We start from the raw sequence: 21,322 nt of genomic DNA, 5'->3' as shown, positions 1-21,322 counted from the left end.
CACATTTCAGTTGTGACATTCCTGAACTGCACTTCTTCCTACCTCTTTGAACAACAGAAATCTGTTCATATAATTATACATTTGAAGTACCTTCCACTACATCCTATCAATATTTTCTTAAATTCAAAGTAACTAATTCATACAAGAAACATAAAACTAGGAAAAGGTGACCTGTTTCTTCCTAGGTATCACGTGCATACACCTACTTTTCCTACTTTTTCAAACATAACTTACCCAACCTTTCATTTTTTGACATCTAATTTTGCCTCATCTCTTTGGTTTTATCTAGCTTTTTACAAGGTTTTCCAGTCAAAATACTGTCATTCCCTGTGTCATACAACATATCCCACATAATCCTGATAAAGCTGACCACAGTTCTTATCCAGAATAATATGGATTTAAATAATATGGATTTATTTGTACCGTTGGGACAGGATATTTCAGCCAAGTGGACTTATGTAGGAAGTAAGAAATAATGAAGGCAATACCCAGAAAACAGTGCACAGAAGCCATGGACTTCCAAAATACATACAATCTTAATGGTATAGAAACAGCTCAATACAAATGACAGTGAAGCCTGACAACAAAAGGGAGTAATAAACTTCCCACACATGTTAGTGCATAAGACCAGAGATTCTACCTTAGGCCACAGCATCAGTGGTACTAGAATAGTGAATATATAGTCCTTGCTGTTTTCCCAAAATGGCAAAGATCTTGCTCTTTCTCCATTATTCACAAAAAAAGAAGAAGAATTCTGTACCTTCATAAGATACCCATATGCTGCTATCAGCACAGAAACTCATGTGGAAAGAGCACAGCAGCAATCTGAAAATGCTATGGAGAACCAATGAATGTTACATGAGCACAGAAGCTGTCTCTGATCCACTGCAGGAGAAGAAGATTGCTCAGGCCTAAAGCTAGAGCTCGGGCAGTACTGCTGGTGGTGTAGGTACAGCAGCAAGACAGACCTTACTGCTGACATGTTTTCAGGTTATTTCCTACCATAGCAATCACTTAACACCAAAGCCACGTAAAGAATTGTACACCACTTCTTTGTTTTTAAAAACCAACCCTGAACAAATGCAGACTTTTTGCCAAATGCCTCTGTTCAAGAGAGCTGGATTGCCACAGCCTCAAGTGACAGCACTGGAGGAGTCCATCATCACGTATGTGCACAGGAGCTGACTGCCTGGGTGACTTCACCAAGGAAAAACCTGACAGGACAGGAAGTGGCACACCAGAGGTGAGCTCTTATTTGGTGATCCCTTTTGGCTTACCTGGTCGTGAGACCCTTGAGCTGCTGAATGCTGCTCCTCGCAGGCTGCTGTCAAGAGTCTGGGGGTTTGAGTTACCATGGAGATCACTGCATCTGACAGCTGAGGGGGCTGCAATGAGAGACAGAGGTACCTGTCAAACCAGCGTCCATCACCTCATCAAAACACAAACCCTTGACTCCTTTTGGTTTTGGCATTCACCAAGGCCCAAGATCCCAGATTAAGAGCTTTAGCTAAACAGTAAGGGGAAAAAACCCAATACTCATCACCAAAAGAAATAGAGAGCTGAGGGCAATCCCCAGTGACACACAGCATTTGAGCACTTTGCAAAGACATTTTTCAGGAGCTTGGAAGGATCCTAATACACCATGAGCTAGACTCAACAATTTTCAGCCTCTCTGGTCAAGTATAACAACAGCAAGCAATTCACCCAGAACTACTGCTGAGCACAGGACTGAAATGGCAGTGTGCTGCCTCAGAATAGTGAGACACACAAAAGTGCTCCCTCAAAAAGCCTCCAGTGGGAAACTGATTGAGCATCACTTCTGTGCAAGAAATAAGAAGGCAAAAGAAGGCAGCACCTGAATGTTTTTGGGGCAAGGCTGAAGGCAAGCATTTATGAAAATCAAACATGAAAGACAGCTTGCCATTCACCTGCAATAACAAACCTACTTGGAGACTTTTCCAAGCCTGCTAACAAGCATGATGAGTAAAGCCTTGTTTCTTATTGCCTTTGCCATTTGAGCACCACATATATTGACTAATTTCTTATTCTTCTGTTTCAAGCCTTAAGTCATATGCTAAATTTTTGTCTACAAAATTTAATAATTAAATGCTGTAAAGTGAAATGAGATAGTCATTGGAGAATTTTAAAATTAATTATCCTCTTCCATACAAAAATCTGACAGCTTTTAAAACTTTTGTCCTGGTTTTGTCTGGGATAGAGTTCCTTTTCTTCCTAGCAGCTGATACAGTGTTGTATTTTGGATTCAGTATGAGAGTAATGTTAGTAACACAGACATGTTTTAGCTGTTAGTGAGCAGCGCTCACTCTGAGTCAGGGCTTTGCAGTTTCCTGTGCTCTTTCAGTGAGCAGGTACACAAGAAGCTGGTGGAAGCATGGCTGGGACAGCTGTCATGGTCCGGCCAATCCATGTCACACCCAGTATATGAACTGTGGGGAGCTGGCTGGGAGGGGCTGTTCACTGCTTGGGACTGAGCTGAGCGCCCATCAGCAGGCAGTGAGTAATTGTATTGTGCACCACTAGTCCTTTTTGGTTTATTTCTCTCTCTTGGTTTGTTATCTCCCTTTTAATCATTATTATATTTATTAATATTGTAATTAGTATTATATTTTGCTTATTAATTACTTATTTCTATTATTAAACTCATATTTTCTCAACACATGGATTTTATTTTTTCCAATTTTCCTCCCTATCCCACTGGGTGAGTAGGGGGATGGAGCAAGTGGCTGTGTGGTACTTAGTGATCAGCTGAAGTTAAACCACAACAACTATACTTTAAGTATCATTTTATGATATAATCAATTTAATAGATAATATATTTAAACATATCATCAGGAAAAGCTTTCATAAATCCAGTTCTAATTCTCAGTCTGCAGTACTACAACATGTTCTCATTTACTTCATTGAGATATAAATACACCATCTAACCAAATACAACTGCTCACTTCAGAAAGAGTTACATCTATCCTAATTGGAGGTGAATGACTACACAAGGGACAACACTTGCCCACTGAAGCATCACAAACTATTAGCAATACATCAGCTGGACATCCATAGTTTTTCTGCCTTAGTCTACTGAATGCATATAAATCTTCATCTATGTGGCTACATATCTAATCACCTGTCTAATTCTCAGATGGCATTCTGAGTCGACTGTTCTCATTCTCATCTCTCCATCTCATCTCATCTCTTTTTTTTTTTTTTTTTTTTTTTTTCGTAATTACGGAATCATTGACTGGTTGGGGTTTTAAGATACTTAAAGATTATCTCATTCCAACCCTCCTGCCATGGGCAGGGACACCTCCCACTTAAAGCCCCATCCAGCCTCGCCTTGAACACTCCTGGGGTTGCAGCATCAACAACTTGTCTCTCATCTCATTTTTCCTGTGGAGCATGTTATGTTTATGCAAAATACAATATACTCAAGAAGCATAACTGTGTGTAAATATAAAATCTGAAAATCCAAGCAACAATTAGAGGATTTATCATGTCTTATGGGAAAATTATCTTCAATATATTCAATACCCCTACATTATGCTATGCAACAGTAACTAACACACACTGAGGCCGCTCTCATGTCAAATACCAGGGAAATAACTGGCTCATCTGGAATGAAGGCTTCTGCAAGTTTCATGGAGTTTAAAGGACATGGTAGAATACCAGATATTCCTACTGTAGCACTGCAGATGAAACACAGGTATTGAACAAATTTTATTAATGCTTTCTGTCAGAATTATACTCCTAAACTGGTTGGCTCATGTTTTCATTTGTTCTGTTTACAAATCTTATAAACTGGATCACTGGTGGTTTCTATCAGTGACATAATCACTTAAAGGCTATTCATCTTGCTATAGAGGCAGAAGGCAGCACTGCAGGCAGCTGGTAACAGGCTGAAAGAGCTAATCACATCCTTTGGTAAGACCAGCTTTGGTTACCTTGCAAGACTACTTCATGGCAAATACTGGCTCTCTACTGGAAAAGTGAAAAGTAAAGTGAAAAAGATGTATTAGAGGCTAAAAGATATGATTATTATAATTTTATTATGTATAAGTGTCAGCAAAGCTTAAAAGTTCCATATATTCCCCTTATGGTTGGGTGAGAGCATACATGCATTGATGATTGCAATAATAATATGGTATCATATGGCCCTACTCCCAATGCTTTACTCAACAGGAGTTTCTTCTTCAAATCCGATTTCATACAGAAGTAAATACTAATATGAGCTTCGAAATAAACAGTAGACAGAGACAAAAATGTTCTTTTAAACTTTCATTTGTAACATTAGCATGATAACCTATAATTACAGTAGGATAAGGTCTTCACAATTTACAAAGAAATTGAAAAATAATCCATCACCAGAGATCAAAGAATACAACTGCATAAGTGATTAGAACAGTGTAGAAAGTACTTTAACATGAAATATCTGGAGAATATCACTGGTATAGTTTATTACAAAAAAAAAAAAACAACAAACAGACAGATGACCTAATGACAGCACCTAAGTATTTTCATTGGGAGAATATACTAAATATCAACTGGCTTGTTAATCTAGCACAGGGTTTGCATAAAACAAATCAGCATCTGGAAGCTGACAAAAAATTCAAATGAGAAATAAAGCACATGCTTTCTATCACCAGTGACTAACCATTAGTGCAACTATCCAAAGGAGAATGCAGAGATTCTCCATTTGTTGATGCCAAGCTTAAGTGGAACTTTCCCAGAAGATTAATTTTTGTGAAAACACAAGATATCCTGCAGCCATACAAAAGTTACTCTGTTTCATAGAGATAGACCAAGTCTGCAATAGTGAGAAAGGGAGATTAGGTGCCAGTCATAAATTAAACACACTATGATCAAAACTAATTGTCTGGTTTAGTACCTAAAGCACTGGGTGGTGATGAGCACTATGCACACTGAGCTGTCGTCACCAAACACTCAGTGACATACATGTGCACACATACACACATATAGTGAGAGAGGAGCTGTGCCTTCAGGCTATGTGGAGTCACACAGCTACTGCCATCCTTCAGAGACAAGATGTCTCTGCTGTCTCTAAACTCTGCTGGAATAAAACTCTGACTTCTTACTTAGGAAGCTTACTCTGTCCTCCATGAGCCAAAAGGACTCAGTCACAGGAGAGTGGCAGCAGGAGCTCTCTTCACAAGGGTCACTTGGGCATCAATCAGATACTGAAGGCAGGCAATACAAATGCTGCTCTCTGAATCTGTACATGCAGCAATAAATACAGTGCTTCACAGTGCTACTTGCCAGTCCTGTCCCTGTAGACAGCAAGCTTTCTGGGCAGAAAAAACTTTTTAATGGCATATTTTGGTGGGTTAGCCAAGCAGCTAAAATCCAGCAGTTTGCTTACAGCTCTCTCCCTGCAACAGCAGCCTCACTCTGGGCACACAAGTAACACGGGCTCCTTGCAAAGGAACAGTTGAAGAAGAAAAGGAAATAAAGTTATGACCTAAAGGTTACATGGGTGTCACTGTGAGCAAGCTTTTAATTTCACCCCTTTAGCAAAGGATAGGAAAGTAAATGGACATGTTATTTTAGCTAGCACTGGTGCTGTCACTAAGCTATGCCTTGGGCTGGTAAGTGTCAAGAAATGCAAAAATGTTTAAATATCAACCAAAAGGAAAAGTAAAAAAAAAAAATCTTTCCTTTTTACTAATTGCAAATCTGGTACACAAGGTTTGACTTTGGATTTGCACCATGTTTAAAAAGTCAACCTATGCAAACATGTTAATTGATCTCCTTATCTCTCAGCTCCTCCATTGGACCAATCTCAGTGAAGCAAAACCATGGAAAACCCTGGCACCACCTCCCACGTGGGCAGTTGATGAATGAAGTAATTCACCAACCCCTCTGTGCCTGTCCCCAGTGCCAGCTTAACTCAAGAAAAGCAATGAGGCCTTTCCTGCCCTGGCCAGGGCAGGGCAGAGGACAAGCCCCATGTCAGGGACAAACTGCACAGCACCATTTGCACTGACAAGTCAGTGAAGGGATGTTCCTTAAAGGAGGGCTCAGTTTGGTGCTGCTCTTAGTGGGCCACAGACCAAACAGTGCATTTATCTGCTGTTTCATATGTAAATTTCCTTTAGCAGCAACCTGAGCGACTTTAGGAAACTGAAACTGAGGGCCAGATTTATAGGAGGAATGTGAAATTACCAGCTGGGCAGGTGGCTGGGGTAAGGGCACCTAAATAGTACAGCAGTTTCACTCTTGATTTAAACTTGGAATAATCAGTCATATAATTTTGGATGATGTTTTAGTGAATTCTACTCAATTCCTCTAAATATATGTAGCTGCTTAAATATTTTTCTAATCTGATTTCTGTTCAAATACTATTTCTGCATAGTTTCAGATAAATAATTTTCTTTCTTTTTTCTAAACAATACAAATGAGGAGAAACCAAACCAGTGCCATTACTATCCTGTTTCAGTATATTTCTGTTAACTCCTTCATAATGAAAAAAACATTAATTGGGTAATTAATTTATTATCACACTCACTTCTGGCTTTTAAAGGCACAGAAAAGTTTAAATGCTAAATAGGCCATCTTCAGAAGACACTGAATTACAAAAGCAGAGATTGCATTATATCTCTGGGAAAGAAACACAGGATACTTAGTGCACAATATTTTTCTTTCTTTCAATTGATAGACAGCTTTGATATTTTCAAACTACCCCTCCCTGGTGGACCATGCCATACCATGCCATGCCATGCCATGCCATGACTACATAGAAGATTCTAACAGGACATCAATAATTATGCCATCTTCTGCAAAAAAAACAAAACAAAACAAAACAAAACAAAACAAAACAAAAAAAAAAAAAAAAAAAAAACCAAAAAAAACAAAAACAAAAAACAAAAACAAAAACAAACCAACCAAACAAACAAAAAAAAAAAAAAAAACCAAAAAAAACCACCTAAAATGCATTTTCTAAAGCAATTCCTAAAAAATGTACAAGTCCATGAGGAGAACATTCAACACATTAGAAAAACTCCTGGTGGTGAGCTGGGATTTTAGTTTCTTTATGGATTAACATAATGTATAAATATAAACACAGCAGAATAACCACAGCTGTGGCTCCCCTGGGGCATGACCAGCAATTAGTCTGTACAAGGATCATGGATAACACTGCATGGAGCAGAAACCAGGACCATCATTTTCAGCATAACACAACACAACGTGCTGGGTTTCTCTGTCATGTTTCCAATGAGTACCCATGCACTGGAACTGCAATCTCTGTTCAGAAAAACCCACACAATCTCTGAATATCAATGAATTTGCCCTAAGGTTTTATAGAGTAAATAAACACTAGTTAATGTCTTGCTATGATAAAAAATTCCCACTGTAGACACTTGTGTATCTATTATTGCCCCACAGCTGCTTCCTCAAAGGAAGCTATGCAAGATTTTTTATTTTAAATATACCATAGATGAATGCCCAGATCTGATGAAGTAAAAAAAGTCACGAGCCAGTTAAAAATCTGAAAATTAACAGTGAAATAAATCTTCATTATAGTACTAGTGCAAAAAGCTTCCCCATAGTAATATCTAAGCCAAAGCAACAAGAATACCCTCAGAAATAACCTACATCTTCCCACAAAAACTTAAAATACTTAAGCCTTGAAAGCCTGTCCTCAGGTGCAATTCACAGAGCCTGGGCTGCCCCTTTGAAGCAAGTCTCTCAAGGGAAAACAAAATTGCAAGTGGAAACTCTTCTCATGTTTCATCTTAACTAACTCTGTCAGAGCTAGTGGACATCACGAAATTAAGAATTTCAGAAGCACTGTCTCGGATAACTTGGCTGTATTATGCTACCCCTTTTACACAGGGGTGTAAATTTCTCCTAAGATAAATTAACTCTTACCAGCCCGAACAGTGGCTCAATTCAACCAGTCTTAGAGCCAGACTGGAACTGACAGCATCAATTTTCAAAATCTTTACCATTGTCAGCACTTTGCCTGCACAGACATTTTGACAGTTGTAGCTTTTTTCTGCTTCAACTGTGTATTGGAGTGTAGAAGATATTCTCTCTACCATGTGTAATAATAGTTTCACAGGACACATGAGTTACCTACCACTATTTAATAGGCCAGAACTTCCAGTGATAATAATGGATTTATGAAAAGCCTAGGTGTCAGCACCCAAACCTGGAACCAAGACTGGAAATGCTTATGACTGTAAGAGGATATTTTGCAGGATGTGGATGGAGTCATGGTGCTGTGGCCTACAACACAGCAATTCTGATACTTCTTTTATCAGAAATATACATGAGTATCAAATAGCACAAAATTTATTTTACCAACCCTCAGGCAAACCAAATGTCATTTTTCTAATTAGCAAGTCCAGATATCAAAAAAATGAAACCCCCCAACTTCTCTCTTGACAGTAACTCATGAGATTTCTGCTGTACTTTTTAAACATGAAACAAACCCCACAGCATGTCTAGGACTGTTGTGATGAAACATAAAGAAAGGGATTTAATTATTAATTTTGTGATAGTGCAGGTAGGTGTGAAAGAATTATCCCTTTCACAAGCATTGAACTGTAATACTCTCATTTGCCTATTTAGCTCTACCTCAGGCAAAAGCACAGAGGAAGAAAGAGGAAACAAGAAATGCAGCCTCCTCTGCATTGCCCTAGCAGTCACCATTTCTGGATTTAAACGTGAGTACAAAAAGAAAACCACACAATTTTGATTAATTCATGTAACTTTTGCCAAGTAGATCTGTCAGTCTAACCTAAGAAATGAACTTTCAAGTCTTTGGCCCTCAGTTGTACAAATACTGCATTGCTTTCAGCATGCACACCTTAGAGGTGCCCATCTGGAGAGAACTACAGTGAAAGGATTTGCTGTTTCCCACATCTGAATGACCCAGAGCCTGCAGAGTTTTCTCAAGGTGCATCAGTAATGTGAATTGCAGCCCACGGCAAAGACAGCCAGTACAATTCTCCTAAACAAGGTTTAATACGTGTAGCCAATATCATCAGTTTCGTTTTGGGTTAGCTGGACTTTCTAAGAGATTTTGAAGGTGGGATACCATGGGCACTGTGGTAATACAATTGTGATGCTGTGGAGACATCAATAAACACTGCAAGGTCAGGCTTTAAGAGAAATTACTCCAATCAACTTTGGAGGAGCAGAGATGGCAGGTGCTTTGGACTGTAGTATAGCATTAGAGGAGCAGCTTGTCCCTAAAAGACCTCTTGAAACTTCATCTTGGCTGGAATCTCAGCTACACATCACTGTAACAAGATGTATGTGTATATATATATATATATATATATATATATATATATATATATGTGTGTGTGTGTGTGATTGATATATATATGTGATAATTAATATATTAAAGTCACATTTTTTTCTGTTATATTATAGCAATTGTTTGAAATGCTCTAGGCTAGAAGCTGCTGAATCAGGAAATGGATCAGAAGCAAACTAAAATGCCTTTCTAGTTATTGATTCCTGCTCTCCGTTTCATGTCAGTTTCCTAGAATCCATCCAACACAAGCAGGAAAGGGTAATGAGTTTCTGAACCCACACTCTAATAGTGCACACTGCATCAAAGCTTTCAGTAATTGCCTGGATGCTGCTTCCCAGCAGTACTAAACAACTTAAATATAATTAGCTGGAAGCCCTATGGGCTTCATTTCCCCACTGGAACACCTCTTACACTAATCCATTTATCAGGCTGACAGATGACTGAATCACTGGCGCTATGGACCCATTCTACTAATAATATTTTTCAAGCCCACATTCTGGTTTGTGCTTTATGGGGTACATTTTTGAAAAGGAAAACACAGTGTTAAGAGTGGGGAGAACCAGACATATAACTCGTTCATCTCTTCCCGGTACTGACAAGGTTATTTGTTTGATTAGCACACTAAGTATAAAATGTTGGAGCTATCAGGCAGAAAATGAAATTTAAATGTATGCATTACGGAACCATACGATGCCAAAAATAATAGGGAAACACAAAAACATTGAAAAAAGTTTTGGAAGTTTCCCAGCCATTCTGAAGTTTCAAGAGAAGTTTGCATAAGAGGACAATTTTCAGCATATCCTCCTGAGGATGGCCTGACTACAGCAGTCAAGCTAAAATTTCTTCATACTACTTACTTCTTGTACATCTTTTTGAACAAAAGGTGACAAAAACAAATTTCAAAGCTGTCTGAGTTATATTGAATAGACATGAATTGAACATCATGCTGCCACAAATCTATGCACTTTGCAAGCTGCTGGAGAATTCTCATTAAAGTACAAAAAACAATTATTTAATTTATTGGCCAGAATTTTCTAATGTTGCAATGAAACCCACTTTATCCCCATGACTTTTATTTCCAGACAAGTTTCAATCAGTGGACCTCTGCAGAGGCTGAAATTATGGGGACTGCTGAAATTATGGGGAGCCAATGTCTTCCAAAATGTACCACACTGTGGGAATGAAATAATGGTAAAAATGTTAAATTCTCATAAATTTGTTTTAAATTATGAAAATAATGACTCTAGGATGTTATTTGCTTATGCTTCCTTTCTAAGAAGCTGTAGGACAGGAAACAAAAAGTGACAAAGCTGGTAATCACCAGTAAGAAAGAGGGCTTTAAAAGGTGCCCTTCTTCTAGAATCATTATATTGTGGTCAGTGATCCACATTCTGGGTTGGAATCACAGGATCCAGCTAGAGTAGTAGCATTGTTTCATCTGTTTATTTCCTCTGGATGCTCTCATCATGGACACAGAAAATATTGATGATGAAAACCAATAAAACAAGAAACTTGTACTTCTTGTACTCTACATGCTTGTAGTAAAGGCAACAGCCAATACTCAGAAATTCTCCTAAAAGTAGTATCACAAGTTAAAGTTAACTCGTGGACATCAGTATGAATTCAAAGAGTGAATAGAAAAGCTATACTTGAAGTTTTAACAATGAAATAAATAAGTAAAATATATTCAGTGATGTAAACTGACTTAGCTGGTGAATCAAGCAGCAGCAGCAGGATGAGGTACAGCCAGCAGTTCTTGGGAGCAGCACCAACCACCTCAGAACAAGGCCAGAAAGAACAGCAGCTACTTAGACATTACTTGATTTTCAAAACTGCAATCACAGGTCTTTACACCACCCGGTAAAGTACTGAGCAGGTTATTAAATACTGAGCTGTTTGAGATTTCTTCATGTGAAGCCCAGAGCGGAAATCTCAGTTTCACATGCACTCTCCACCCACTCCTTCCCTCCGGCCTGAAACTGGAAAACTCATCCCAGAGACACGGACACTTGCACATCAGCCAGTCAACCTGCCTGCTGCTCAAAGACAGCCTCTTCCTTCTCAGCCTCATCTTCTCTGTTTATTGTATTTTCTACTCCCACACAGGGCAGACAGTATCCTGAGCAAGGGTTGCCCCAAACCATCCGAAGCTCAACACTTGTCAGTCACACTTTCACATGAAATGCAGAATTTCACACTCCTGTTAACACATACTCCTTTGAAATGCAGTGGTACTGAGCAGAGCAAACATCAGATCTAATCAAAAGAACATTCTGCAGTAAAAAATGTCCAAAAATCTCCTGTTTTTACTCATCTTTAATAAAACAGATCATGGTCCTGAATTTCCTAACTAGGAAACAGTCTTTGCCAGGCAAAAACCAAAACATTGCCTTCATTCTCATTTTTGTGTGCTTTATGAAAAAACTCGCTTTGTATTGTCAGTGAAGCTGAATTTCCAGGACACTAACTCCGAGACAATTTTTTAATTCTTGAAGTAAATGGTATCTCTTTAAAGCACTGTCAAAATTATTATACACAGAGATTCTTCCCTGTAAATCAGGGGCAAATATACAGCAGCTTTATATTTAAATAGTTGCACTGAATTCTCAAGAACTTTTAATAGAAGCAGCAACAGAGGAAAAGAGAGGAAACATCTAAGAATGAAACAGCTGGAGGCAGAATCCACTAACATCCATACTTTGTATGATAGGAAGTGTAAACTTGGAAGGACATGGCATGTTAAGCAGTCAAAAATTAAGAGCATTTTAGGAGTGCAAATAAATGCCTGTTCTAAAAAGCATGGCAGAAGTGACCTAATACATTGATCTACAAAAAGAGCACCCTTTGTAATATGCATTTGAAAAGTGATTTTTATATGCAGCAATTATTGTCTTCAGCATTAGAAAGATAATGAATTTTATTGCACGACAACTTCTGTGCAGTCTCCATTTCTGGACTCCTGACTAGATCAAACCTACAATAGCCATAACTAACCCCAAAGCTTGCCCTGCTTTGACCTGGGTTTTGGAACTTCTGAAGTCCTGAACTATCATAGGATCCTACAGTAAGAATCTTTCCATACTAAAATTACATATGCTTGTTATGTATTTACATAAAAAATAGGGAGCTTAATAAAAAACATCAAAAAATTGCATATTGAATCCAGACAGATCCAAGGTCTTAAAGATATAAAATGTGAGGCATTCCTTCAGATCATATAAAGGTTATGCTGGTTAAGCAACTATAACAAAGCAAAGATTGATAATTAAAGATACAGAATACTTTTGTTACACTGTAGATTCTCTTTCAACATTACCTTTTCCTTTTACCTAAATCATTGTAGAGATGTAGGAGTAAAAACTATTTATATTAAATTAAATTATAGTTTTATAGTATATATGTGAATTTTCATCTATCCCCAATGCAAATGCAGGACAGATTAATAGGTTATACTGTCTGGATATGAGAAATGCAGCTGGGAATACTGGCTAGAGAGATACACCAAATGAAAAAAAAAAGAGCAGGAACACGAAATCATCTGCATCAAACGTGGCTGTGAAAAACCTGAGCATTTCAAAAGATGTGGATGAAATAACCTGTCAATAAACATCACACAAACTTGGTGGTAAAGAGCACTGGTCTGAGGAACCCAGTAACACAGGTAATTTCAATACAGTGGAACTTTTTAATAAAATATTTTAAGATTCAGCAGCAGAAGTGAAACTTCAGGGAAAAAAACCCTATAAAATTACCATCTGTATGTTACAGGAAATAAAACTTTGATAAATTTTGGTCCTGTTGATTTGTTACTCTGATTAACTTGAAGGTTGATAGTAGCTGTCTCATCATTATATGCCATATAGGAGTAAATGGGCACCCACATCTCTACACTGAGACAAAATTCACCTCTTTTGATAACAATTTTGACCAATATATATGTTAAAAAAAGTTTGTTTATATAAAAAGATTTGGATAAATTCCTTTAGTGAATTCATTAAAGGATTATCTCTCAATATACTTATGTTCTGTGCTTTGATGCAATTCTGGCACCATAAATGGTATGATCTATCCATCTTTGGTTTCTTATATTTCAATTTTCTGTCTGTGTTTAGCAAATGAAGCTCACAGGTTTATAATGATTCTTTAGACTACTTCATTGAAGGGACACAGAAAGCATACTCAATATCTTAGCATTAGCAAATCGTTATCCAAGCCATTCAGTCAATGCATCATTCTACTTCATGGTATGTTCACACACAGTAAAGTTCCTAAAGTATTTTCCATGATGTAAAGCCATCGTGAAAAAAATCTGCATCAAGTTTCAAAACTCTAATAAAATCAAATCCCTTAACAAGACAAAACAAATGCGAATCCCCACCAAATTCTGAAAATTTAACTAATTAGTTAAACTTGCTGAAGAGGGAGGACTTTTGAAATGCAGAAAACTTCAAAGTTAAGTTGCTTTCCTTCTCCCTGAAGCTTCCTCAGCCTTGCTACTCCAGCATTAAGGTCCAAAGGCACTGATCCTGCTGCTGCAAATGTAATTTCTTGAAAACTTGCAAGAACCTTACAATGAGCTTAAAAGTAAAAAGGGAAAAAAGCTTTTATTACTTCCATCAATGTGAAATACCCCACAGTGTTTAATGCTTACCTGTGCATTAATTTTGTTAAATAAGTATTTAGGTATTTTCAATGAAAAGTAGGTCTGTTTTTTGAAATGCTAACTAATAGATTAAGAACACCTGAAAGACAGAGCAGGACAATAATTCAAATTGCAATGCAGACTATTCATATTTGTACATATATGTGCATGCCCTAATACAACACTACACCTTTATGTAGATTTTATAGCACTGAATTTTATGCAGACAGTATATGATGTTACTTTTAGTCAGAATTAAAAGGTGATTTTTCCCAGAGTCCTAGAAGTACAATTGCCATTGATTTCAAAACAAAAGGGATGTGGCCTGCAGTTCTGGAAACCCATCAATCTTTTTATCTTGCAAGCTAAACTTCCCTTCTGCAAATTGAGAAAACTATGAAAAATTAGAATAAGTATTTGCACAGAAAGATAGCTAGTTTTATTTGCTACATTAAATGAAAAAGATCCTTTTTATATCATGACAGAACATGTCAGGGATGTTCATACCACTTAACTTTGACTCCAATTTATGTATATGGATGCTGATGCCTAAAGCTGGGTATGAATATTCAGTCTTCATTATAATAAGTGGTTTTCTTGTATCACATTAGCAGGAAAAGAAGGACCGAATAGTAAAAGACTCATTGAAGTAAAAGAATAATTATAATAATGATAGAAGCAACAACAAAATATCATTAAGAGATCTTTTACATCTCAGTTTACATATTTTGTTTACATTAAAGTGTTTTAGTCAGTTGCAAAGGTGTCAAGTCATTTTTTGCCCTGGCCTTTGAAGTTATTTAGGAAAATTCTGCAGCATAAGCTTAGAGGCTTAGAAGCTTGGCTTAGAAATTTTGGGAGACAGGTATTAGAAAGTTAATTTTCATCAGGGTAAGTCTAGCTGTATTTTCCATTCTATCCACTGCAGTGTGCAATTTCAGTCTGTCATTATGCCTCTTGCTCTGAGTGCAGCTTCACTAGCGTAGCATTATTCCCTGGTTCCTCGTAATCACGCTTCCCTTACATTCCTGCTGAACATGGCTGCCCCTCAGAGCCTGTGGAATAGCTGCTCATGTCCAAATGATTCTTATTAAAGAGTTCAGAGAGTTACTGTTCGAAAGTGTTCATACTAAGCTAGATTATAGTGAACGAATCAGGTTAGAGGGTGACTACACGATCAACCAAATCTCATGGGATCAACACAGTTTCCAACAGTGGAGGACGGGAGCCTATTCAGCCAGCTCAGCTGCTGCCAGAATACAGTGTGGGAGACAGAGAAATGCTCTCCTTCTTAGCTTTTCTTCCTTTTCTTTGCTTTTCCCCATAACTGGGATCCTGGAATTTTTACTCCTGATTCAGGCTACCAAGTTTCCTCAGAACAATTTCTCTCCAGAACCCATGTTCAGACTTGCAAGGCACATCTACACCGTAGCTTAAAAATCCCACCCAAACAAAACGTGCCCCACCACCCTCCCCCCAACACCACCTCAGTAAACCAGCAATGAGTTTAAACACAGTCATCCTGGCGTCCTCAATTCACCTTGTTATTGCACCTCCAGTTGCTGCAGCACAGATGGGATGCAACATCTCCCACTGTTTGGGGACTGCCCCTAAAGGTGAGCCATATGTTTTGCAATACCTAGAAACAGCAGGATAAGATAAGGAAATCTCTGCAGCCTTAAGGCAGAGTTGCTTTGATTTCACTGCTTTGTGCCCTGCCTCCTCCCCACCCCCTCCTTTTTTTTTTCCTTTTGGTTTTTTTTGAGAGCTTTTGTAATTTAATTTATCTGGGTTAAGCCTACAGAAAAAAAAAATAATCCAAACAAATACTGTGTGTGCATGTGTGTACGTATGTGTGTAATGCCTCGGAAATCTCCTATGTTATCTGTCTGTGTAACATTTTACTTTCCACTAGACAAATATATTTTTAAACAGTGTGGAATCAAAACAACATTCTCAGCATTCAAGACATTCTGTCATCATTGCCCATTTGTTGCCCTCTAGGTTTCTCTCAGCTGGCAAATCTCCCATTTAAGGAATTATCAGATTCATCTGCTTAGACAAGGCTGCAAAACAGAATGAAAGGCTGGATTATTCTAGAGAACTCATATTTTTCTTTCAGGGCAAAAAACCCAGTGCATGAAAGCTGAACATTAACAGCAAATGGAACCAATCTCTCAGACCTGACAGTTCTACCCCCTGTACTCTGTGAAATCTAATTTTGATTAAGATGCTACAATATTTATTTTACTTTTATCCTTTACTTCTTTAAATATGTTTAGTGCCACTTATTATGTTAACCTGTTTTGAAGCCTTAAAGATTATGCTCATATATGATGTTTATTTTTAAACTGTAGCTCTAGTGCATCCTGCTGTTTCTGTGCAATTTGTCATACAGAATGACCAATTGCTTTGCTACCATTTTCCCTACAGCCTATTTTTTGCAGGTTGAAAGTGTAAAAAAAAAAAAGGAAAAATAGAAAAATCAATATATTGACAGTTTTTCAACGCAAGATGGGTCAGGATTTACTTGAGTGATGGAGTAGCTTTCATGACAGAGGCTGTGCTGCAAAATCATGCTTGTGTTTCTGGGCCTGCTGGCTGCTGTGCCAGGATTTCTGGAGAATATGCCATGGTTCTCAGTGCTGTAACACTAAAACTCCACACATCCCTTCTGTACCAACATGTGAAATACTACTCATTGCCCCCTAGGTAGAAAGAAAACTGTGGAACGATCTGGAGAAATGTCTCAACACCAACCTTTCTTACTGAGCTGGTTGGTTTTGTTTTCTTAACACAGATGAGTGAACTAACAAAATCTCCATCACATTCAGGGGAGGGTTTCATGTGCTGAGTGAGTACACAGGTGTAGGTGCACCAAGTTAAGCAGAAGATGAACATTAGAGAAATCCTAAGTGATTCTAAAGTAATTAACATACCTGCAAACTCATTACTGATCCAGAACTGCTTTATGGAGACTACTGCCATCCAGCATTGACACTAAACCAATATCTTATGATGTTCACCCAAGTAAGAGTCTATCTCGAGGTGTTGCATTATTTTCACACAGTGATTAATCAATTTCTTTTTAGAGCATCCTCTGAGAGCTTAAAAATTCATGATTCACTTTATTAGTATTCTGTACAGCTTTCCATATTCTTTGAGTGCTATGATTAAATTTATCTGTGGTTGCTAATGGTCACAATATGAAAGTCACTATTCCACACACACTCAATGGGTGTCCTTAAAGCATGCTGTGAATCCCAAACAAAGACGAATGCAAGTGACAAATCCTTTCTCTATTCTCACAGGCTATACACTGTTTGTGCAAAAGGGAGGCAGGATGGACTTGTGATGTAATACTGCAAATGGAACAAATAGAATACTCCATTTTATTTGTCACGTTTTAAGGCTGGAAATTAGTCCATAAACTCAGCTGGGTTCAGATCCTACTGACTCACATTTTACAAGATAAAAACTCATCCAAGCTTTCATACTATGATATAAAGAATACCCAAAAGCATGATGAACTTGAAAAAATATTCCAGTTCATCACTAAATTGAAGATTTTATACTAGGCTTGAAGAATCTTGATACTGCCTTATTTATGTAGACCACATGTTCTAGTAGTCCTGGCTTGGTCATCAAAAAATAGTGAGAACTATACTTTGCCATTCTGAGCATAAAGTATTACAAATTTATCAAAGAAATCAGTGTGACTGTCTAATAAGATTAAATCCATCATTCATAGAAATTGCCAGACACACAGACCTACAAATACATTTTTAGTTAATTGAATGTAGCAAGATATAATAGCACATAGTTTGATTAAAAGCCAATGGATAAATATCAAGCAATCCAAAATGACAATTCTTTCTTAAACCTGACATCATGCACCAAATAATTGTGAGATACACTGTAACATAACAAAAACGGATACAAGCAGAGCAACATATCCAGGTATCTATCCTTAAATAATACTATTATGAAGTTCTAGCAATATACACCATGGTCAATATCTGAGTAATTTCTGTTGTGTGCATTGGAATGAATACTCTGGAAGAACAAAGTTCTTTATTACCCACAAGTTAAATGATCTGTTGTTCGTCCTTTATTATTTCTGTGAGCTGCTGAGCTGTTCAGAACTATGTATATGTAACTCTTTGTTCCAAAGGAGGCACTGGTGTGACTTTTTAGAAACACCACATTAAAAATAAACCATCATAAAAACAGCACTGTATTGACTCTGTGACCCCAAAAATTTCTAGACTATCACTACCACTAAAGGCAACGAATCTGTTCTAATTAATGGGCGACCAGTTTTTTGGGTACAGGAATTCCTCCATCAATGCATTTCCCTACCTTCCTGTGAAAAGGGTGCTTAAATATTGCCATTAGATGACAATGCAAACCCAGCACAGGGCTAGTGAAGGGGCACTTTACTAGGAGTCTGCTGACAGATGCAAACATTCTGACAAATTCTGCAAAGCAGAAGCAAGCCATTAATTTCAAAATTTATTACTTTCCATGAAAGATAAGTGACTCAATATTGGGAAGGGCTTTACAAGGCAAATATTTCATCTTGCTCCCATGCTTTTTTGCTTTGTGATGTGTCTGCCTATTATGAGACTAACTTATTCCAAAGAACAAATTAAGCAGCAAGACATGACAAGCAGTGCATTTGCTTACCACCTGAGGCATGCCAACAGCTCAAGGCCAAAGGCTGAGCAACCCCAGCCATTCAATAAATGCAATAATAATCAAACTGAATGTACAGCACTGGGGGACTTATTTCTAGTACAATATGGAATTTATACATAGGACAAGTGCATCTGTGCACTTAATGACTGTTATTAAAGAAATGATACCATTGAGAAACTTTTTGTAACTCTTGTTCTGAAAATACTATCCAATACAAACGAAAAGCAGAGGTTTACATACCTTGTTCTAAAACCAAACAATGTGTGTGAAATGACAAAATTAGACCCTGGACTGTGGGTCCAGTATCAGTTCAGAAATATCCATGCAGACCATGTATATCCATTTATCCATGTACAAATATTAAAGGACTCAACAGCACAGGGCAGGGCAGAAAATCAGCCACTCTAGAGATTTAGCAGTCTGCACTATCCTGATCATGTACTAATTAATTAAGGTCTAGCTGTGGAAGCAACAAAGAATTAATTTAAAATAATTTATTTTTTCTAACAGCACTATCTCATCACATTCTGAAAAGATCGTGCACAAACATGGGCTGTGCTAGTTTACTTCACTGCTCCAGCTTTAATGAGTAAAACAATGACATTATTTAGGTTCCTGATCCATTTGCCAGTCACAGTAAAGTTCATCTCTTAAATAAACAGTGAGGCAAGCTGGCTTTAATTTGCACTTGCATACCAACAATTGATTTTTCCCATAAACTCACTCTCTTTTTGCTCTGCCTTCTGACTACACAGTCTGATCCGATTTAACCCTGGTGCAGAGAGCTGCCTTCCATCCACATTCCTAAAACTGCCAAAGAATTAACACAACTGAGAAGAAAAGATGTGAAGACCTTCTAATGAGGTGGAAAGACTGGGCAATAAACTGTTTTACAAGAAAGCACAGCACTTGTTTCATTCTGACATCTTTATTCTGCTCCAATGAATCTTAATCTGTAAGGAGAAATTATTTTTAAAGATGGTGATGATGATGATGATGATGATGATGATAATATTTCAAAACATGAAAGCAAGTTACTGGATCCTCTTTTCCTGTCTTTTCTACCCTACTTCCCCCAAACAAGGGAAAAAAATCTATTAATAACTGAAAACTGAATAGGACCATAAATAAACCCCAAACTCTTTAAACATCAGCACACTGGTGATTTTTGTGTTCTTTAGCAACGAATAATATCACATCCAAGCTCTTTTGTCTTCAAGACAGAAGCATACTCCTCTGGGACAGGCTGCCTTTGCTCCCAATGCTGAACTACAAAATGTTACTAAAAATCAAAACAAGGCTATTGTTACTATCTGATTTAAGAAAACCCACTCTATTAAGATATTTCTTACAGTTCAGTCCAGACAAAATGTAACTCACAATTTCATATTAGAAGATGTCTTATTTATGTTCTAATTTACACGTCTTATGAAGAATGTTAAAGATTACGTATTTCTCACAAAACACAATTCAGCATAATATACACAATATTTAAAATTCTTTTAAATGCAAATTTAAAATTAAACAGACTTAGTACGTGAAGTCAAATTCCACTTTGGCCACTATCTCTTCTTTAACCATGACAAAAGTAGCTATCTAATGAAGACTGTATGAATGAAGCACAGACACAGTGGGTATTGTCCAAGCCCCAAGAGCCTACAGCTCTGGGACCTGCTCATGGTTCCTGTACTGAGATATACCAAGACAACACCAAGACATCATTTAGAGGAAAACTAATGCAGAATAATGCTGCAAATTTGTGGCAGGCTTCATTGGCACATTATGGCACAGAATATCTGTGGTTTTAGGGATCTCAGCTCTATTTGTTGAATATAAGTGTCCTTAATATTTCTTGTTCTAAGCTTGAAAAAGATTCCATCAAATCCCTGTTTTGAACTCAGCCCAAATCCAAAACCATACAAACATGTTTCCACAATATATTGTGGAATATAAAACCATACAAATCTATTTCCACAGTAAGTTTGCACATTGAACCCATTCATGAGAACTGGGGATTTTCACAACAAATGTGAAATATTCACATACATGTGACAGACCTATAAACAAATAACAAGAAAAATGCTCTTGCACACCTTCCTTTTTGAAAATCTGACTTTAGGAATATTGTGCCTCTGGTGAAATGGTGTTCTTTTCATGTGAGTACAATCACTTGGCATTGTGCCTAAGAACATACTCAAAGAATGGAGTTATCTTGAGGACAAACCCATCACTCACACATTCTCCAAATATTCAGTCTAGATTTCTATTAACTTTCCTCAAGCCAGGAGGAGAGAATTGCTGTGTTATTACTGAACAACTCTTATATTTTGGAGATGAAGTACCAATGACTTATGTTACAGCTGCTGCTGCGGTGTCTTCCACTTTATTGGAGCTGAATAATTAAACACCCTTTAGTCCTTGTGACAGTCCTAGACTCAGCATGGCTGTTAATCAATATCACATAAAAGAGAATTAGGCTTAGGCAACTGTTGCACAAGGCAGGATGGATAAGATAAGATGGAGAGAGATCTCCTCTTTCACAAAGACTAATCTTCTGTATTTTCAAGTCTTGAGAATAGACAATACATATACAGATATGGGGGAATCCAAATTAATATCAGAGATTTGCTACACCATAACGGCAACCAACAATCACTTCCTTCCATTCTTTCCTAAATTCC

General features: G+C 37.5%; 1 protein-coding gene across 3 annotated transcripts in view; it reads right to left on the bottom strand.

Moving 5' to 3' along the window:
• Positions 1-21,322, bottom strand: part of TBL1X (transducin beta like 1 X-linked) — a 189,140-nt gene that overhangs the window by 83,895 nt on the left and 83,923 nt on the right. For all 3 annotated transcript variants that reach the window (XM_056487041.1, XM_056487049.1, XM_056487059.1), the window contains one exon: positions 1,278-1,385. The gene's annotated coding sequence lies outside the window, so the exon portion shown is untranslated. The remainder of the gene's footprint in view (positions 1-1,277; positions 1,386-21,322) is intronic.

This window comes from Oenanthe melanoleuca, chromosome 1, assembly GCF_029582105.1.
Source record: "Oenanthe melanoleuca isolate GR-GAL-2019-014 chromosome 1, OMel1.0, whole genome shotgun sequence".
NCBI lineage: Eukaryota > Metazoa > Chordata > Aves > Passeriformes > Muscicapidae > Oenanthe > Oenanthe melanoleuca.
This window is presented reverse-complemented; position numbering and strand designations above follow the sequence as displayed.